The following is a 9,741-nucleotide window of genomic DNA, read 5'->3' as shown; positions in this document are numbered from 1 at the left end:
GACTCTTCTTCCACTGCTGCGGCCTCCGTGGACTGTCCCTCCCACAGCTACCTGACGCTTCTCTTCCACTGCTGCGGCCCCCCTCGCGGGGCTCCTCGTCCAATGCTACCGTCCCCTCAGCTCGGGTGACATCCCTTTCCAGCTGTCCTAGGACACCTCACCAGCGTCCTGCCCCACTGTCACAACTATTTCATAGCAGAATTACACAGAAGAAACCTATAAACATGCTGATTTTAATGAAAAGTCCAAAGCAGGCTCCCCCCCCCATGAATGCTTCCATATTAATCTAAAAAAAAAAAAATAAAACAACCCAAAGAAAAACCTTTGACATCCTTGGCAGCGAATCGTGAATCTACACCGAAGGCATCACTTCCACTCTTCGTAACTTTTTGTTCTTCACCTTTACTGCCTTTTTCCTTGACTCAGGTTACACACTGCTCACACTTACAATAGGGCAGACTCCAATATGGATATTCTTCCTGATACGCTTTGGATGCTGTAGGATTTCTCGTTCTGGCTCACAGATACAGACTACATTGGGGGTACAAGGGAGCGTATTTCAAAACAAAGGTATGCCATTTTTATCCCCGATTGATGGACAAATAAGCATGGAAAATGCTATCTTTTTTAAAAATTTAGTAAGACAGCTTCTTTTGGGGTGGGTTAGTGATGCAAAATGCATGCAGGACAAGAATCAACACACACAGTTGCACTTAGCATTTACTGAGCAAAGTAATTCTCCAGGCCTCAAGACAGTGGCCTTTGCAATGATCATATGGAACACAACGAAACAATCACACTCGCACCAGGAGTTAAAAAAACCCGTAAATATTGTACAAGGGCTTATGTGAGTGGGTGCAACGTTTCGCTATTGCTGTGAAAAGCCCGCATGACCCAGTAAGTTTTGTTGATAAAGGATAAAAATAATTCCAGAAATCGTAAGGATTAGATAATACTATGTAGTATATTGCCCACAATTTGACTGACTTTTATTTTATGATCAGTAAATACCTCAGCTTTTATTTAGCAAAAAAACCCAACACAGTCCTTTGTCTGTTACTTCTCTGTACTAGTTAGGCCAAATCCTGTGCTCAGTTAAACCAGCAAAACAGTAAAAAATTAAAGCATCTCCATTAATTTCAGTGTACAACAGAATTACTAGCAGAAAAATCTAATCCAAAGTACATATAAATAGTTAAACTGTTATGTAAAAGAAAACCAAAACCATTTGGAGTTTTCAAGGCAAGATGACCAATTAAAATGAGAAATGCTATTTTGAACATCTCCTTTGCATTATCCTTTTAACCAGGGAACATCATCAGACAGCAACTATGATAGTTATAACTGAACCTAAGTCCTGTCAGAGTAGTTAACTAACTAGCTCCACGAGGAGAAAAAAAAAAAAGAAAAAAGAGTTTTATAAAATGTTCTCTTAAATTCAGAAACCTGACATGCAGGCTTCTGCCAATGCTAAGTATTAGGAAAACATACTGAAATCCCAATCTCAATTAGCTAGGAAAACTCTTTTGCAAGTTCTTTCACAGCCATTTGTGGTTATTTCACCTTGCAAATAGTTCCCGTGTACCTTAAAGATCTTATGAGACCAAAAACATTTTCTTTTGTGTGCCTTGAATTAGTAACTCATTGCAGTTTTCAGATCAGGTATTCCATAACTCAGTTTTAAAGGCTGAAGAATGTGGAGTTTAGATATACAATTAGGCTGATTTATCATATTATGTTTTACATAAATTTTGTAAACCACTGAAGAAGAGGGGTTTTTATAAACATGTAAAGAGCTCCCTTAATGCCTTTAAAAACCTGTCCTTATAACTCAGTCCAGGAAACGCTGTGCAGGAATTACTCCCATTAATTTTAAAATCAGTAGATATGTCAGAGAGACCTACAAATATCCTGGAAATGTGAAAAACAGAATAAAAATAAGATTAATTTTTTCTGTAAATTGAATACTGGACCAGAATGAAGATCACAGAAGGAATTAGCTTGCCCAGATTCAGTATCAACATATTGCCTTTTGACCCACACATTTGCCAGACAGAAAAAAAAAAGCTTACGTATTTTGTTCCAAAACCACATATATAAAAATTAACCCCCTCCGATAGTAAATCTGCAGGCATATTCTTCCCAAGTGGTCTGTCATCCTCATCTGTGATCAGTGTTGCGCATGACTTCCCTTCTACTGCTGCTGCTGCTTTCAGCTCCTCGCTTTTCCACTACTTTCTTCTCCCAAATAAAGCTCTACTTTCAGCTTCATTCTAACCTTGTCATAGCTATTGTAATAGAATAAAGAGCTATTTCATACTGCTTTTGTGCAATCCAGAGCGAATTGGAGCCTCCATTTTAACACAGGAGCTTTGTAAGCTTGCGAAGCCAAAACAGGGCTATTTTAAATAATCCTTCACTGATGGAGACAACTGCAGAGCACCTGGGAAAATGGCACTCGTACCTAATGGAAGAAGAGAAATAGTGTTATTCATGTGTTCTAAAGCAATGAACTCTAAATGCAATACAGACTAAGATCAAAAAAAGATAAAATAGATGGTAGGACTTTGTAGCTGAAGGATTCTTCAGGTACACTGACTCAACCTAAGGACTCTTGGGTAAAGAGATTTGTCATGTTGCACGGATGCACAGTTCTCCTTTGCTACCCAGCAGTTAGGTGTCTGCCTTCTGGAAATTGCTCTAAGAGGGTTGCGATTCATACTTTACCTGTTACATGTTCCCAAAGAATTAACCTGTAAATCAAATTATTCACAGAGAAGTTGAAAATTTAGGAAGTCTCAGCATGTATTGCAATGCCTGAATCAGCTGGAATATGAAGGAATAGTTTGGGGGATATAGAAGGACATGCCAAGAAATGCGTTCAGGCAAAATGTGTGCACTCCAGATTAAAAGCCAGAATTTCTTATGCTATGGGCAAACCAAAAAGGATTAAAAATTTAGCAGAATATTTCTGGATGGGTTTTGTGGGTTGTGGGGGGGGGGGGGGGGAAGGCAATAGATTTTGGGTCAGCTTGAAAGTAATGCTTTCTTTTGGGAGTTTTTTGGCCTTTTTTTTTTTTTAATTTGGACTACTGAAGAGTTTCCATAAAGGTCCAAATTAAGTTAAACATTTTCTTCTTCTTTTCCCCTTTTTTCTGTTAATGTAATATTCCACAAAAAATGAATATGCTTTCATAATGTACACTATGTAGATTATGCGCTGTGTAATCACAGTTCTGCTCAGGACTCAGCACCTAAACTGTGCAGCAGTTCAATTCAGTCTGTTCACCACCACTGAGACACGGCCAGAGCTGGATCAACTGTCGCTCACCATTTCCAAATGAGCAACCTCTGACTAGAATGGTTTGCCTTTTTTTTTTTTTTTAAAACACAGTTCGCCAAACCCTTAAAAGATGCAGCTTTAATGTTCCATCTAATGCCTTAGCCTTACAAAACAAGATTTTTTTTATTCCATTCATACTCCAAGTAAGAATGTCTCCATGAACAATAGTTCTTCAGAAAAACTCCATGTTGAGGCAAACCTGTAAGAACATTAATCATCAAAAGAACCACACACAAAAGTCTGGGTCTACTTCAAAGCAACGTTTGGAACATAGCATACACAAGCCTCAGCAGAAAAAAATATTATTTTCTAAATAATAAAAATATTATTTAGCATATTTTCCAGTTTGTTGCTAAGAAACTGTTGCTTCATTTTACTATTGTCATTTGCAGAAAATTTCTGATTGTTCTTTTGCCACTTTGGTCATCTCGTTGCAACAGCTATATAATTAAAAGGGGTATAAAAGAAAAAACACTGGAAATGTACTCACTGTGCTTTCATCATCTGTAAACTGGTCTCCCATATTCTCTCCTGTAACTTACTACCCTCCAATAAGATCTACAAAACCAAAAAGATTATTTTACAAGAACAGAGACAAGATCCTTACATTTGTTTTTACATAATATACAAAATTTGTAATGGTGCAATCACTGCATTCTTCATGTCTTTCTGTAAGAACTAGTAATGTTCTCCTCCTACAGTGTCTAATCTGCTACCCTCTGTCCAAAAGTAGTTAATAGCACATGCACAAAAGACAGAATAACAACAGAGCAAATAGCAAGTGCCATTTTTCCTCATATCTTCCAGTTATTTGTAGGATTTTTGACCTGAGAGTAGGATCTAATAGCAAATTACTTTACGAAGTTTAATTGAATTATTTTCTATTGTAAAAAAAGAACACTTTTTTTGCCCAGGTTTACTTTTTTTTCTTCAAATATCCACATAAAGCAGAATTTATTTACATTTTAGAAATAGGAACAATAATGGCAAAAATCTCAGTGCCGTCAGTATTTCAGCAGGGAGGTCTATACCATATTCTACCAGGAATTTTCTCAACTCTTCACAATGAGCAGGGAAGGGAAAACATCTCTGGAACCAGTAAGACATTAAACAATACTGGGCATGGTACAGGGACCGGAGCTCAATCTTTCACGCAGTGGAATCGCCAGTGCGGTCCCCAAGGCCAGCCTGCACTCTCCCACATGGTTCCCTGGGTTAGCGCCAGCCCAGACGCTCCCCCGTAGGCAGTAAGGATGCAAGCGCCCTAACTCGGGAGGTTAAGAGAGTTTACCAGTACGGAGGATGGTCTGCCTCAGAGCCAAAGACTGGCACTGCTATATTCATAACACAGAGGTAGCCGATGAGTCCGGTTGCTTGCTATGACAACCATGAACACTATCTGTCATACGCATGTCAAACTTTATATTAAAACTAACAACTTTTTGCCTTCAAGTATTCTTTACTCATTGGTTGCCATAGAAACTTCAGATTTCCTACCTAAAATTACTGTTGGCCAGTTTACCGAGTTTCTTCTTGTGCCAGTGTTGTCCTTTAAATTATTTTTCCTTTCCTGGTATTTAAAGACTGCAGTCATACCTGCTCTAATCCTGGGTTAAACAAGCTAAGCTCAGCATTTAGTCTTCGCTCCTAAAACAGGCTCTTCATTCCCCTGATCACCCTAGCAGTCCTCTCAGCATCTGCTGCAGTTTGACTTCACCTCTCTTGAATTAAGGTGATTAGAATATAGTACTGCAAATAAAAATTTCAGGGAAGTAATGCCTCCTGTGAAGAATGTCTGTCTGTACAGGAATTAGTTTACCAAATATACTACATTGGCAGCTCACAGTTATCTTGTGATCAATTGACACATGAGGTCATTCTCACCCACAGTGATCTAAAACTAATTAACTCCCATCTTCGTAGTATAAATTCTCACTATTAGCCTTAGCTGAATGGTGCTGCACTTTGTATGAGTAAATTCATCCAATTATCCTGGTCCTCGAGGTCCTTTCAATCTGCCTGATATCACAATTCCCCTCTGTATTAATAACTGTGTCATCAGCAAATTTAATATTGTATCACAGTTATTAATGAAGTAAGATTAGTTCACAAGACTTTAAGAAACTCCTTGAGTAAACTCCATATACCTGATAGGTTAATCTAACAATATACACACCAATGTGCTCCCCCAAATGAAACATGCATTTCCCCTCCTCTTTAGCCAACTCCTTTCACCTCAAAGTTCTCTCCTATTCCTTGTTATTAATCATTTCTCATACAAAAAAATATTTTGAGGATGTCCAGATAGATTAGATGAACCTTATTTTTCTGCCCAGAACACCAGTTACCCCATCAAGTGTCATGGCCTGACTTCTCATTTCCCCTTGGTTAACCAATACAGCCTTTTATTTAATTTCCTGTTATCTTCATAACTTCCTTTATCATTCTTCTCTTCAAAATACATTGAGGTATCTATTGCATCTGACTGCATTTGCAACGATGGCAAATGTTTCCCTCATCTTAAATGAAGGTGTCTTTGCTGTTCGTCAATCACACAGAAAAATCTTCACCCTCATATATCTGTACTTGGAAAAGTCTTTGCTATTATAACTGGAGTTAAATGTGCCAGTACTCTTAAATCTCATGCCTGGAGATTATCTTGTTCTCCTGGCTTTGTGAACGCATTAGCTGACGAAGCAGCACTATGTCTTTGACAAAGCATACTATATACCAAAAATGCTTCAGAGAGATAAGTAAGCAACTCATCTGTGAAGTTAGAATAAAGAACAAAGAGAGGGGAAAAAAAGGCAGCGCAGGCAAAGGGGTATATGTTTTCAAATGACGTTTAACAATAGAGAACTAATAAACTGGAGAAACATAGGAAAAATGTTCCAGAATGCTGCAGAAGACAGAAAGAAGAACCCAACCTAAAACTCCAGTTAACAAACCATCTCCCAGAGTTCTTATTTTTATGGTGCTGTGTCTTAAGATCCTGTCAGTGCTAGAACGATATTCCAGAACTTCTGAATATGAGAACAAAGGCCTCGAGCCCAAGAGAACCAAGATTTTACCTTCCCACTTCAGGACCAGGACGACGGGCCTCATCTGTCATGCCAGAAAAGACAGAAGAGCAAATTCTACAGCCTGCAAAGCACAGGAGGCATCAAGTACCCCACAGGCCAGTGGCTGCATGTTTTTCATGTGCAAAATGCACCATGAGTATTAATATAAATCACAGTATGGTGACATTCTTTTATTAGCAGTAATGGCTATTAAAATCAGTAGTTAAGCAGATACTGATCTTCCTGCGAGAAACAAAAAAACAAGAGAGAAATCAAAGAAATTGATTACTAAGTGAAAGCCTACATCAGTTGCTCACATGCAGATTCAACTGTTCCTGGTGCTGAATTCAGCTACCCGAATCCCAAAATTAAAGGTATCGGTCAAAAAGATCTCTGGCTTGACCTACCTTAGGAGAAATCTTTTATATTTTACAAAACATCAAAATATTAATTGACAAAACATAAAAATCTAGTGTCTAATACTGCACAGTACGGACCAAACCATGATCTCTGGGCTACTGATCTGCAGGACCGTAAGTTTACAGCTGGGAAGGACAGAAGGATCTGTTGTCAGCTAAAGTTCTGTAATAAAGACATCAAACCCCTCAAATTCTTTTGGGCCCTAAGACATATTGGCTTAAATCGTTTGGAAATTATTGATAAAATAATCGAATATGTAGGTACTGATGTGAGCTATGCAAGGATACAAATGGCATGACTCCTTAACTATTATTAATACGTTATTATCTTCAATTCACAGTTTCCTGGTATTTAAATAACTGTTGATCTAAAGAAGTCTTGGGGGGTGGGGATGGGAAGCAGACTTCTGCTTCCTTTATCATTGGCATTTTAACCAAGAGCTTGCCTTGTACTGTCAATAATGGACTTGTACTTACCAAGAGCGTAACAGCCAAATCTCTGGTAGGACACAAATGTGCACTTCTTGTTGACAAAGCCTTGTCACAACATACCAAAGCTGTGTCACTTCCAGGTTACAAAGGTTCCGGAAGATTAATGTTATTCTAAAACTGAGCAAATGTTTAGTTCCCTTTGTTATCCCTTTTCAAAGCAACTCAGAAAATTAATGCCTCTTGTACAACCAGTTCATGCCATGGCAGCAAGAAGAGTTGGCACCTCTATGTAGGTGAGACTGTTCTGAACCTCCACGCTCATTACAAACAGGCACGTGTCTTCTTTCAAATTAAGATTTAGGGCCTCTAATTCAGTCCCTTAGTCTATAAATAGTATATAGAGCTCAATACTGATCAAGAAGAAAAGTCAGCTGAATCCACAAATGGATTCTTGAGAAAAAAAACAGAATATTCCTATGCCCTGTAGAAATATGTCCGTAATTACATTAAAAAGTGTAATTCAACATAATTTGGCAAGTCATTTCCCTGTAAATCTTTATTTCAGGACAGAGCTGTAAACTCTGAAACTATGTAAGGACAGATCAGTGGCTAAGAACTCTCCTGTCCAAATTTTTTTTTTTTTTTTTTACTCTTTATTCGGGATCAGCATTAAGTCAGCCACACCAGAATTTGAGAGTAATCAGTTTCTTTTGCTTCTGCAAATTTGCTTTTGCTAATAACCAGTAAAATAAAAAGAGATAAAGTGGAAAAATTGTAAACTAGCAAAATTGTCACTTATAAATTTGAATCTACGCAACCTGGAAGGAAAGAGACTTTTAATGAAGGAATGCATAAAGACTGCTGAGACCCCTCATTGAACTTGACCATGAAGATGCAGTCACAGCTCCTATCAGCGAGCTAGCACTATCAGTCATCTCTGGACTCCAGTCCAGTACTACATAAATAAGGTTTACTAGTTGAAGCGTTAAAGCTACCGTATCAAATCCTGCTCTCTGAACTCACTTTGGGACTCTCACTGATTTCAACTAATTTCTTACAGAATATGAGGACAAAGCATCAAATGCTCTTTAGCCTTGCTCACATGAGGATACGAATTGGAAGCAACTCCTCATGTTGCGCATTGGCAGATCATTAATGATGATCACCTGGAACTGAAACTGTCCTTGAAAACATTTAATATGCTTATTTCTGCCCTTGGCCTTAACACATTAAAAAAACCCAAAAAACCACAACCCTCCATTTTCCCATCTTCTCACAGAACCAAGAAGCACCTGCAGATACCACAGAGAATAAATAATTGTAATTGTTGCTGTAATTGCACATTAATCTACTGTCCTGGCCTCTACCACCTTGAAACCTCCTGTTTTTTCTTCTCTTCCCCATGTCTCATAGCAAAATAAGCTGTTCAGAGCATGTGCCAATCTTTTAGCAGAAATAAAAATATTCCATTATTGTAGTATATCATCTATGACGTCCTCTTCCTACACAAAGATCAAGCTGCAAAGAGCACTTGATCACACAGGAGAAAAAATCATGCTGTGACCTCAGTGGTATGCTTGCTTCTATAGCTATTTGCAACTCATCTCCAAATTGCATTACTTTACCCACAATACTCTTCTAAACAGGGAATAATAAAGAACACATCAACACATAAGCAAGCGTGAGTAACAAGTTTTTTAATTGAATGAGCAATGCTGATGACATTCAACCTTAGCTGCTAATTTTAGAGTTGAAATTTAAGAGGCCCTTTATGCATTCTTTCTTAAATGATATGTATTATGCACACAATAATACACAAATGAACTATAGAGATGTTGATTATATTTTGAAAGAAAATTTTCAGCTGCAGGAAGGTAAACAAATTTTCCTATTCCTTCTTTGTCAGGGCTGCAGCAGTATGTCTAATCTACATTTTAGTATTATTTATGCAAAGTACCATAGCTACTAATGTACTCGTGAAAGATAAAGGCAGTGCCCGATTACAAAAAAAGGTACGTCCTCTTCCACGCTGGTGCAGTAGCTGTCACGACCAGCACTGTCAGCCCAAGGGAACGGGAAGCCACAGCTAGCCTGCCGTTTGCTTTCTTTAAAATGTAGGCTGCAGTAAGAATTTAGGTTGATAGTAACACCAGCAAGCAGACGTTACTCTCCAGTAACCCAAGAACTGGAAAGAAGAGGGAGCATCCTCATTCCTTCAGTTTAGTTGCCTACACGTTGGAAAGCTTGTCCCCTTAAGCTCATCATATAGCCAAATGTAGAGGGAGTCTAGAGCACTCTTAGGGGCCACGTTAGAGCACCTAAATTAAGGCCTTGCTGAGAACCACCCTCGCCCTTGACTAGCACGCACGCTTTACCTCCGGGAGAAACAGCAGGCGCCGGCGGCTGCACAGCACCCCTCAGCACGGCCCCGCCCGCAACACCGCCCTCCGCCCCCCCACTCCCCAGACAGCCCCCTCGGTGACGG

General features: G+C 38.9%; 1 long non-coding RNA gene across 1 annotated transcript; it reads right to left on the bottom strand.

The window, feature by feature from the left end:
* Positions 1-3,423: 3,423 nt before the first annotated feature.
* LOC103923934 lies at positions 3,424-6,641 on the bottom strand. Its single transcript, XR_663953.1, has 3 exons — positions 6,415-6,641; positions 3,834-3,901; positions 3,424-3,542 (listed from the first exon to the last, which is right to left on the bottom strand). It is a non-coding gene; the product is annotated as an uncharacterized LOC103923934 (long non-coding RNA).
* Between the last annotated feature and the right edge of the window lie 3,100 nt (positions 6,642-9,741).

The sequence above is a fragment of the Pygoscelis adeliae genome, unplaced genomic scaffold, assembly GCF_000699105.1.
Source record: "Pygoscelis adeliae isolate BGI_AS28 unplaced genomic scaffold, ASM69910v1 Scaffold429, whole genome shotgun sequence".
Taxonomy (NCBI): domain Eukaryota; kingdom Metazoa; phylum Chordata; class Aves; order Sphenisciformes; family Spheniscidae; genus Pygoscelis; species Pygoscelis adeliae.
The sequence above is the reverse complement of the archived record's forward strand: the minus strand, read 5'-3'. Positions and strand labels throughout refer to the sequence as shown.